Genomic DNA, 11656 nt, shown 5'->3' with positions numbered 1-11656 from the left:
TTGCCCTGTGATTTTATGCAAAAATAGAAAAATGGTTTAAAAGTAGATTTAGTTTGCAAACTTTTGCTTTGCTGTTAAAAGTTTGGGATCAAGGTTGAAAAAATTTGTGTTTTTTTTAACATCAGTTGAACCATTTTAAGATTTTTTTTTTCCTGTAATTTTTACATATCTGCTGTCTTGTTTTGGCTAACGTCTCCAAATTTTTTTTTTTTTTTTTTTGGCTTAAACTGATGAACTATTTTTCCTAGAGTGGAGGACTTTTTGCTTTCCACAATGGACAAATACCTGGAGAGACTGGTTTTCTTTCACACTGGAACCTGACAAAATGTTCATCTGAGACTGCATCCCAACCTCCATATATTCGATCTTCATCACCATGGAAATGGTGGCAACAAGTGAAAGGGGGGAATTGTTAGGGGGAAAAGGATGTCCCAAAGCAAATTCCATATAGGCTTTGTGGACTCCACCCCCACCCCAGGTCAAAGCCAAAGACACTGGGAACTCCAAATCCCATCACCACCAAAGGGAAGGTGGCTGGGACCTGAGGGTGGGGTTAAGCAGCCAGGTGGATACAAAAAGGCAGACACGTGGGTTTTGGGGGCTCTCCATTTTTGGGCTCTTGGCCAGCAGCAGCGTCCGGCCAGCTCTGAGAGTGACTTTGGGTTTCCAGGTCGTCGGATCGGGTAGGACGCATTAAAGACTTTATTTCCCTATTTTCTCCCTGAGTTGTACATTTTCCTTATTTCCTTTTCTCTTGTAAATAAACCTTTTATTAACCCTTTTGCATGTGTCTGTAGTAGAGTATTCATAAGTCTCTTTAAAGCGCGCGGGTGAGGACCCACACCCAGGAACCCGTTTAATATTGGGGTTGCTCTATAACAAAATGAGTCCACATACTTCCTTTACTTACTTCCTGTTTTCTAGACCTCTGACTAGTAATTTCATATCTATTTACAATTAATAAATGCATATCTTCATCTTTGACTTCTTTCATGAGTTCCAGATTCAATATCTAATTGCTTACTTGTTATTTCAACAAAGATATCCATTGATATTTGAAATAAAAACTTAATCATGCCACTTGATCTCATTTATTGAGTTTTTTACATCCTGAATCTCTGTTATTTTCTCATTTAAAGTTTCATTGGCTACCTTTTGGTTATTGATTTTATTTCTGAGCTCATTCATTTGATTTTCTAAGGTTTGTTATTTACCTCATATAAGCTTTTCTTAGTATTTATTTATTTATGTGTATCAGAACTGGGGTGTAGGCCAGAAGTGGGGCCTGAGAGATTCACCAGAAGAGAGTCGGGAGCAGAAGAGAAGAGGCCAATCTACTGAAAAACACTGCTGAGGGGAAGAGTGGGTGAGACAGGAGAGGTCTTCTGTACCATATATGGGTTATGACCCTGGCCGGAGATCAAACTTAGGCCTTAGAAATGGGTGATGGCACTGAGACTTAACCCCTATATCTCCAGGGAGGCCCTTTTCTGAGTATTCTTATATCAAACTAAAAAGCTTCTATATAGTAAAATAGTTATTAAATGCAAAAACATGCTATTGAATTAAAGAACATATTTGCATATCACACATCTGAGAAAAGGTTACTATAAAAATAAATAAAGAACTAATAAAACAGCAATAAAAAGCAAACAATTAAAAATGGAAAGAGGATCTGAATATATACTTGTTCAAAGAAGACATATTATAGATGGACAGGAGGCACATGATGATATTCAACACTTATTATTATAAAAAATGAAAATCAAAACAATGAGATATTGACCCACACCTGTAAGAATTGCTGTTATCCAAAAAATAAGAGCAAAAAATGTTAGAGAGGAGGTGGAGAGAAGGAACTTTACACTGTTGGTAGAATTCAAAATTAATGCAGTCAACAACATGATTGAATAGAGAGGATTGCATCACACTCTCCCCTAAAACAACTATAAAATATGTTTCCTCATAGGAGAATCCAGATGCATTGTCCTATATACAAAGCCCCAGAACTTTCTACTGTGATCCCTAGCTAATTTCATTTGCCTCTGAGGGTAAGGAACAGTAGGAAACAATTAGGGAACATGACAGGGAGGGTAGATATCCCAACTGTCAGAAAGGGTTGGGAGTTGACCACCCAAGCCATGATGGGGAAAAACAGGACAATGTGAAATTCCTTGCAGTAATTTACTGACATGTGAGTGCAGGCCTCATCCAGGGAAGTGGGAACTGCAGGCACAGATCAAAATTGGGAAACTGTGAAATTGGGAACTCTACAGGAAACAAAAGTTCAGTCAGCACTTCCCTACAAGAAGAAACCAAAGATACATAAGGTTGAGCCATGCCAGAATCCATAAAATGTCTAACAGCAAAGAGAAAGACTTATGAGATGAATCACAAATCTGTTTGGAAAGGAAATGAAGGCACAAATATTTTTTCAGTCCCACAGAAATAGCAGTAGAGATAGGGGCAAGGCATGATGACCATTTTTGGTAGCTAGAGTGACAAGGCAGTGCATGCCTGTTCACAAGTCAGAGAGAGCTCCACCAGCCTGCCAAGTACAACTTAGCCCCAGAGCATAAGCCTGGAGCTCCAGAGCTAGCTCCCCCACCAAATGACTCAGGCTTCATAAATGAAGACATGAGGCAGAAAGGAGCACCAGGAAGGTGAAGTGGGAAGTTAAGACAATGTAAGCACAAATTGAATTGCATAGGAAAAAGAGGAGGTAGAGGTGACCAAATTCACTCCTCAAACTGAGATCAAGTATTGAGGGCCAGACGCCCCTCCAACCCAAACTCATGTCAAGGTACACTAAGAAGATAAAACTAGATCTCCAGAATCCCAAGTGCACATGCACGCACACAGTAAATAAATAAGGCAACATACATGTCTAGGAAGGAAGAAACATATGAGCACAAGATGGACAAGGACATTAAAAGAACAGGAATCCTGGGACAAATATAAAAGTTACAGAAATGAAGGTCATGTCCTATAAAAGACTTCAAAACAATAATATAAAAAAAAATTAAATAACCTACTGGAAGTTTAGTCAAAAGCTGATAGGTGAAAGATCTTAGATAGGTGTTCATGGAACAAAGGAAGTTCTTCACCAAAGAGATTAAACATATAAAATTATCACAAATGAGAGTCTAAATGAAATGCTGACAGATTTAAAAATCCTTAAAATAAAATGAAACTGGTAAAATAAATAATTTTAGAGATAGAAGGCAAAATGAACAAATCACCTATTTAGAAGAAGAGAAAAAAAATCAAGAGTGAGGAGCAAGAGAAAACTATCAGAAATATCATATTCTAAGAGAAAAGGAAAATTTAAAAATAATTGAGGTCTCAGAAGGTGAAGAGGGAAATGTGAGCAGAAATCCTACTGAGAGAAGTAATAGGTGAGAATTTCCCAAAACTAAAAAAAAAAAATGAATTAAACAAGGATGTTCAGGAAACAAAGAGAACACCTAAGTGTTTAATTGCCAGAAACCTACGTCTAGACACATCATTGTCAAGCTACCATAAATCAAATATAAAGAAAACATGTTTCAGTAAGAAAGGAAAAAAAAAAAAAAACTTTCACACGCTCCCAATTTCAGGTTTTCTCAGACTACTGTCCAGAAACTCTCCAAGCAAGAAAAGAGTGTTAAAAATTGTTCACAGGACCTCCCTAGTGGTGCTGGCAGTTGAACACCACACTGTGTAGCTGTCTGCACCCTCTGCAATGCAGGTTCAATGCCTGCTGGCCAGCAAGAATCCCACATGGCAAAGAAGACCTCTCCTGTCTTGCCCACTGCTTCCCTAAGCACTGTATTTCAGTCAGTCTGCCTGTTCTGCTCACTGCTCTGTCTCTGGTGAATCTTCTTATCCTCCCATGCATCTGGCCTGTACCCCGGTTCTTGTATAAATAAATTAATCTTTAAAAAAAAGAAAAGAAAAGAAAAAAGAAGTGTTCACAATGCTAGAAAATGAGAACTGTCAGCTAAGATGGCTTCTAGAGTGAATTCTATCAAACCTTCAAAGAAAATCTAATATCCATCTTACTCAAGTTCATCAAAAAAAAAAAAAATCGAGGGCCTCCCTGGTGGTGCAGGCAGTGGAGCACTCCACTGTGAAGATGTTCGCATCCTCTGCAGCATGGGTTAAATCCCGGACGGCCGGCAAAAATCCCACATAGCGTGGCAGACCTCTCCAGTCTCCCCTCCTGCTCCTCTCAGCAGGTGTTTCATCAGTCTGCCTGTTCTGTTCCCCACTCTGTCTCTGATGAGTCTTCTCACACTCCCACACTTCTGGCCTGTACCCCAGCACTTGTATAAATAAAGAAATAAATCTTTAAAAAAAATCTAAAAGTTTGGATAACTCCCCAACACATTCTATGAGGCCAACATTTCCCTGATTCCTATACCAAAGATGGTACAAAAAATGAAGAATTATAGAACAATATTTATGATAAACATAGACACAAAAATTCCAGCAACACAAACACAGCAACATATTGAGAGAATCATCCATCACAATAAAATAAGCTTTATCCCAGGGATGCGAGATTGGTTCAATGTATGCAAATGAATTGATGCCATTCTCACGATCAACAAAAAGTTAAAAATGACATAGTTATCTTAATAGATACTGAAAAAGGTGTTCAATAAGATTAAACATCCATTTATGATAAAAATACTGAATAAAATGGGAATAAACAAAACTTATCTAAATGTTATAAAGCTATATAAGACAAATGCAGAGCAAACAATATAGTCAACAGTGAAAACCTAAAAGCATTCCTACTAATATCAGGAACAAAACAAGGATGTCCACAATCACCCCTGTTACTTAATATGGTATGGAAATCCTAATCAAAGCAATTAGTCAAGAAAAAGACATAAAAACGACAAAACTGAAAATGAAGAAGTAAAAATATCACTATTTGTAGATGGCATATTAATATATTTATAGAAACCAAAATACTCTCCAAATAACTAATAGAAATAATAAATGAATACAGTAAAGTATAGCAGGATACAAAATCAATATACAAAAAAATCAGTTGCATTTATTTTTAATTTTTTCATTATTATAATGCATATATTTTTAGGCAAACAATGTATCAGAAGAGAGGTAAATAAGGATTAAAATCCAATTTATAATCACACCAAAAAATGAAATAGCTGGGAGTAAGCATAACAAAGGAGTGAAGGAGCTATGTATCAAAACCTACAAAACATTTTAGAGGAAGTAAAAGAAGACACAAAAAATGGAAAGATATCCCATGTTCATGAATTGGAATAAATAACATTAATCATTATTCATTATTATCTCATTAAAATGACCATATTGACTAAAGCATTTTACAGAGTCAATGGAATATCTAACAAAATACCAGTGAGAATCATTTATAACATAGATGGCAGAGAAATACTATGAGTAAGTCCTCCCATAAAACAGTTAATAGGGAGGAAAATCGGCAGGTCCCTGTGAGAACCAGGACATGGAAAACTGTTCTGGAAACAGTCAACTCTGGTAAACTGCCCAAAAAGGAAAGTAGCCATAAAAGAAGACAAAAAAGAGAGGAAATCTCAGAACCCTGCTACCCTACTCCACCACAAAGCTGGCACACTCAAACCAACAGAAAGGAGAAAAAAAAATTACAAACTAGAGATAGAGATTGAAAGGTTCGGCACAGTAAAGAAGAGGAGAGCCAGGCTACATTTCTCAAAGGTAGGGAAAGTTTATTGTGCCCCGGGCGGACCTCACGCACCCAAGGTGGGGGTCAGTGAAGCCGCGCGCGTTGTTAGGGGGAAGCAGGGTTTTATAGGGTGAGGAGAGGTCAGGTGGGTAGTTGGGCTCCTACCGCGGGAAAAGTTTGTAGGGCAGGTAGAGGTTCTTTGTCTGAGAAGAGACTCATAGGGGGAGGGGGGAGGCTCACTGCCTGAGTCCTCCAGGCAGGTATCTTCATTCCTGCCCCCCAGGTGGGCTTCCTGGTTGGCTCCTGCATTCTGGCCTCCTGCATGGACCTTTCATACCAGCCTTTTGTTGATAGGAAAAGGAGTGATGGTTCTTTCTTTGGCTACTTCCTGCTGAAAAGGGGCGAAGACCAAGGGGGTGGCTCAAGCCTGATTATGAGGGTCTTCTGCAGGGATGCGAGAATATGGGTGGAGAAGAAGTTGGTTAAAGGTGGTAGGAGACATTTTTCGAATGCGAGCCTGTATGAATTTTAGGAGGCAAGGAGCGAAAAGAAAAAAATATGGTTATCATTAGTATTGGCCCCAAGAGTGGGAGGAGCCATGACACTATAGGATTTTGAAACCATGCCAGCGGAGAGTTGGAGTCCCCGGTTTTACTAGTAATAACATTCTTCCCTGAGGAACAGGCAGGTACCCCCTTTATTAGCTGTTAACAAGTCCAGAGCCCGCCGGTTTTGGAGTTTGACCCGTGCCAGGGAGGTGAGCTGTCTTTGTAATGATGCTAAAGACACACAGGTTTTTTCTAAGGAGGTATCTATTCTTTCATGAAATTCCTGGGCAGTAATCAGGCTGTGTTCCAGGGCCCCACCTGCCATACTTGCAGCTGCTATCGATGATGTCAGGCTAATTCCAACCATGATTGGAAGAAAGGCTACCCGCTTAGTTCGATGTGGTGAGAATAACTAACCTAGCTCAGACCGTCTGTACAGAGTTAACTGTGGAACCACGAGGACTTGGATACGTGGGCCTGGAGTAGCAGAATTAATACACTGAGAAAGACAGCCATTGCACCAGCCATTTCCCTTTGTTGTTGTTCAGAATACAGAAGTAACCGAAATGTTAGAAGCACAGGAATGAAAGCTGACAAGGGCATCAGTTTGATAGCAGGGGTAGCTGTGATTGGAGTCCCATAGGGGGACTGAGAGTTGGGGAGTCTGGCAAGCAGCATCCGTTATTTTGGTGGTAGTGGTATTGAGATTAATTGGAACTGCCAACAGTAGAGGCCTCTGAAGGGAAGCACAGAGGAAACAAGAGGAGGTGTTAGTCTCAAAAGAGTCATTTTGGAAGGTTATAGCGTTTTGGATTATATGAACCCAGGTTGAGGGTGTCTTAGTCTTTTCTGATGATGTTAGCTAATTTTATAGGATTTGTTCTGAATGGAGGATGTCCTGGGAGACTTGGACTGTGGCATTTTGTGTCGGGACATATTCCCTTGAGATGGACAGTGTTGCCACTGGATAGGAATGCCAGCCAGTGCACACTGCGGTTTGGACTTCTTGTACCCAACGTTGGTCCCAAGGATCTGAAATAGCATAGCTAACTTGATTCATATTGAAGCCCATATTATGACGGACCAGAGAGAACATTTGACCTTTGTCTGGAAGGTGCACTGTGCATGACTGGTAAGGGCACCCCCCATATTCTCTATAGGTATTTTTGCAGTGATCTAAGGTTTGATGGTAAAGAAACAAAACAAGGTGTTCATAGGGTTAGTAATCGATGAAAGAGTTAGGGTGAGAGTGATAAGTGCTGTGCATCTGGCCTGTGGGCACTCCGCAGTACCCACCTAGTGGGTGGTCTCAGTGGATCCTGAGACAAAGGTCTCCATAACTTTGAATTTCTATACACAGGACACTGAGCTAGGGGAGATTTTGACAAGAAATGCACATCCTAGTAGGACCCAGTATGACATACATACTGTTTGTCTTCAGGGGCACGTTTGACCCGTGATAGATGGTGCCAGGAGGGGTGTCCCAGAAGTGTTACTGCTGTAGGCGTGGTGAGAATAACCGTGTGTGGGCCGGCCCCCCGAGGCTGCAGTGGCTTTGGCTGAAGCGATTTGAGCAGGACTTGGTCTCCTGGATGCAGTGGTAGGGAAGGTTGGTTGAGGAGGTCGAGATCCGAGGCATGACTAGGGAAGTACCGGTCTGTGTGTTCCCGGAGCAGTTGGCTGAGTAGGGAGAGGTTAATCCTGACCGGGTAGGTGTCCACGCAGTTGGTGAGCTGCAAAAGAGGGTAGGCGAACTCCCCTTTGAGGTGACATGCGAGCACAGGTTTGATGACAGGAACATATGTGTCAGACTTTTGCACTCAAGGAGGGGTGGAAGAAGAGAAGACTCAGGAATTGGCGTTCATTAGGCTCCTAAGTCGGAGTGATGGAGGGGACAGATAGAGAATAGGGGAAGGGTCTGCAACAGAGTCAGTTGTGAGAGCAAAAGCCCTTGCATCTGCCTTGTTATCCCCTGTGGTAACGTAAGAATTGTCAGTTGGTGTCCTTTCAGTGGATAATGGCGACTTTAGTTGGAAGCTGCAAGGCTATTAAAAGCTTAAGGATAAGTTTACGTTCATGATGGGGGGCCCCTTGGTGGAAAGGAACCCCCTTTCCTTCCAAATCGCAGCATGACTGTGAGCAATAAGGCATATTTTGAATTTATGTAGATGTTGACTTTATTATGTTTGCTGAGGGTAAGGTCCCTGGTTAAATGCTATGAGTTTTGTCTTTTGGGAGGTGGTTCTTCCGGGCAGTTTTCCTGTGTCGATTACCTGATCGATGGTAACTGTGGCCTAGGTGGCCCTCCACTGACCGCGTGCATCTTCACAAGAGCTGCCAGTCTACAAGCACAGGAGGCATCTGACAAAGGAGAGTTTGCGTATCTTCCAGGATTTCAGGACAGAAATGGACGGCAGAAAGGGGACCAGAGACAGGCAGGAGAGTGGCTGGGTTGAGAGAATTAGACTGAGTGAGACTCACTAGAGGGTTTTCGATAAAAAATACATGGAAATTTTGTAAGCAGGAAGGAGTAAGAGTGGAGAGTGAGCGGCGAGACAGGAGGTCCTGAAGGCGGTGCGGGGAATGTACTTGGGTGGGTCTTTTTAGAGTAAGTTTGAGGGATTTTCGGGTGAGTAGAGCTGTCACCGCCAGGGCTCTAAGGCAGGGTTGCCAGCTCCTAACGGTGGGATCCATCTGCTTGGAGAGATAAGGGATAAGACGCAGGACTGGTCCGAGAGGCTGGGAAAGGACGCCTGCTGCAGTGCCCCGACGTTCGTCTGTGAACAGGAGCAAAGGCTTTTCTGGATCAGGAAGGGTAAGGACAGGTGCCTGAAGAAGGATATGTGTGACCCTGCGGACTCTCCGGGGGATTGGAGAGGTCCTTCAGGGAGGCTTTTGCTGCATTGTGCAGTGGCGTGGCTGGGAAAGCAAAATTAGGGATCCAATGACGGAAAAGTCCAACCAAACCTAAGAAAGAAAGGATTTGTTTTGTCGATTCAGGGGAGGGAAGGTCCCGAATGGCCTGTTTGTGGTCCACTGTCAGCTATTTGGAGGAAGGAGTCAGTGGAAGACCCAGATAAACGGCTGTGGGAACTGAAAGTTGGGCTTTGAATGGGGAGACAGTATCCTTTGGAGCACAGGAAGCTGAGGAGTTGTGCAGTGTATTGCTGAGACAGTGGCAGAGAAGGTCGGCAGAGGAGATCAGCAACATACTGGAGGAGAGTGCGGGGTGGAGTATGACATGACAAGAGATTACTGGCTAATGCCTGACCAAACAGATGAGGGCTGTCCCGGGAACCCTAAGGCAGGACTGTCCAGGCCAGTTGCTGGGAGGTGTGTGTCCGGGTTTTCCCAAGTAAAAGCGAATAGTAAGTAACATTGAGGATCCAGAGGGATGGTAAAAAAAAAATTATACCTTTGAGGTGAAGTACAGAGAAGTGTGTGGTAGGAGACGGTATATGAAATAGAAGGATGTAGGGGTTTGACACTACAGGATGGCTAGGCACCACCACTTCGTTAATGAGGCGAAGGTCTTGAACTAAGGGATAAGAACCATCAGGCTTTTTAATGGAGAATGGGAGTATTACAGGGCGAGTTGATAGGAGTAAGGAGTCCCTTTCCCAGGAGTCGTTGGCTGATGGGTTTGAGACCCTGACGGTGAATGAGGGAAATTGGAAACTGGGGGTGAGAGGAAAAAGAAGAGGGATCTTTATGGCGAATGAGGACTGGGGTATGATGGGTGGCAACAATCAGGATAGAGATATTCCAGAACATGGGGTTGACAGTTGAACGAGACAATGGGTAGTCCTGAGAAGGATTAGGAGATGTTTGGGGTCGTGGGAGGATGAGAGCAGCACTAGGGTGTTGGAACCATGAGAGAGTAGCCCTGAGTTTGGTCAGAAGATCGTGACCCAGGAGTGGTGTGGGGCAAGAAGGCATGACTAGGAAAGAGCAGACCAGTGGTCCTGAGCCGAGAAGGAAGGCCATCAACACCCGTAACCAAGACCTGAGAAGGATAAACTTGACCGGAATAAGAGGGGAGGACAGAGAAGGTAGCCCCGTGTCAACCAGAAAGGAGATGGACTTACCTGCTACCTTGAACATTACCCTGGGCTCCTCGAAGGTTATCAGAGTTGATGAGTCCCGGCCTCTTCAGTCCTCAGCCACCAAACCCAAGACCGCCGGTGACAAGAGTTTCAGGGACTGGAAGGACTGGCCCACCACAGCCAGGCGTGGAGGGACAGTCACTTTTCCAGTGACCCTGGACGTTTCAGATGAGGCATGGTCCTGGCAGAGGGCGGGGGTTGGGGCATTGTCTGGACCAGTGGCCTTCTAGGCCACATTTGAAGCAGGATCCCGGTGGCAGTCGGTTGCGGCCCACGGGGCCCATTGTCGTCCTCTGTCGGGCAACAGGCGCTGCGATCGTTGGAGGAGCAGGGCCTGGCAGTCTCAAGGCAGCTTCTAGGGCCTGAGCTTGAATCTCAGCCTTCTGGCGACTACGGAGTTTCCTCTCTGCCCTGTCCTGTTCCTCCCGGTTGTTAAATACTGTAAAGGCCATTTTCAGCAGATCCCGGATAGGGGTTTGAGGACTGTCCTCAGCCTTTGGAAGTCAGGAGGGTTTTTTGAGGAAGACTGGGTAATTTTTCTGAGCTTATGAAAATTTATAGGTGTTGGCGCTGCCGGTTGGAGACCAGCTAGGGGACAGGTCAGAGGTCAGGGTGGAAGAGAAGATAACATGTAATTATGACATGTATGGTCATAGGCTTGGATAAGATAATGATTTTTTTTTTTTTTTTTTTTTTAGGTGTAGGTAGTGGGATAGTTTGTGTAAGAGCCAATATGCTTTACAAACCGGGAGAGATCAGACAGAGAAAGGAACATGGACTCTAAATCTTCTTTCAGTTCCCACTTACTTCCCTGAGGGGAGGGAGAGGAGGATCAGCAGGGAGAGGATGTGGCAGCTAGGAGGTGAAAAGAAAGGGGGGGAGGGGCTGGATTGGGGAGCTGGAGGAGGTGAAGACTGAGAATTTAGAGGATTAGAGAGTGCAGAAGAGGGGTCTGGAGAGGGCGAAGAGTGAGAGGAGTCTCGAGACTTAGAAAGTATGGCAGGTTTTCAGGAGGGAGGGAAGGGGCGGAGCACAAGAGAAAGACAGCCTGGCCCTAAGGATCTCTGACCATGTTCCATTGCGGTGACAGAATTGTTTAGGTCTGTAAGGACGGAGAAGTCAAAAGTGCCATGTTTGGGCCAGTGGGAGCCATTGTCCAATTGATACTGAGGCCACGTAGTGTTGCAGTGAAATACCAGATGGTTAGGATGTTAGACGAGACACTTAGGGCGTTATGTGGCCTTAGTCCCAATGGACCGGGGTTTGAGAGAAGGCATCCCAGTGGAGTGGCCGGAATTTGGCTTGGAATTTGCAGACCC

The sequence above is a fragment of the Talpa occidentalis genome, unplaced genomic scaffold (assembly GCF_014898055.3).
Source record: "Talpa occidentalis isolate TD23 unplaced genomic scaffold, MPIMG_talOcc4v2.1 talOcc4.15, whole genome shotgun sequence".
Taxonomy (NCBI): domain Eukaryota; kingdom Metazoa; phylum Chordata; class Mammalia; order Eulipotyphla; family Talpidae; genus Talpa; species Talpa occidentalis.
Note: the sequence above shows the minus strand (reverse complement) of the source record.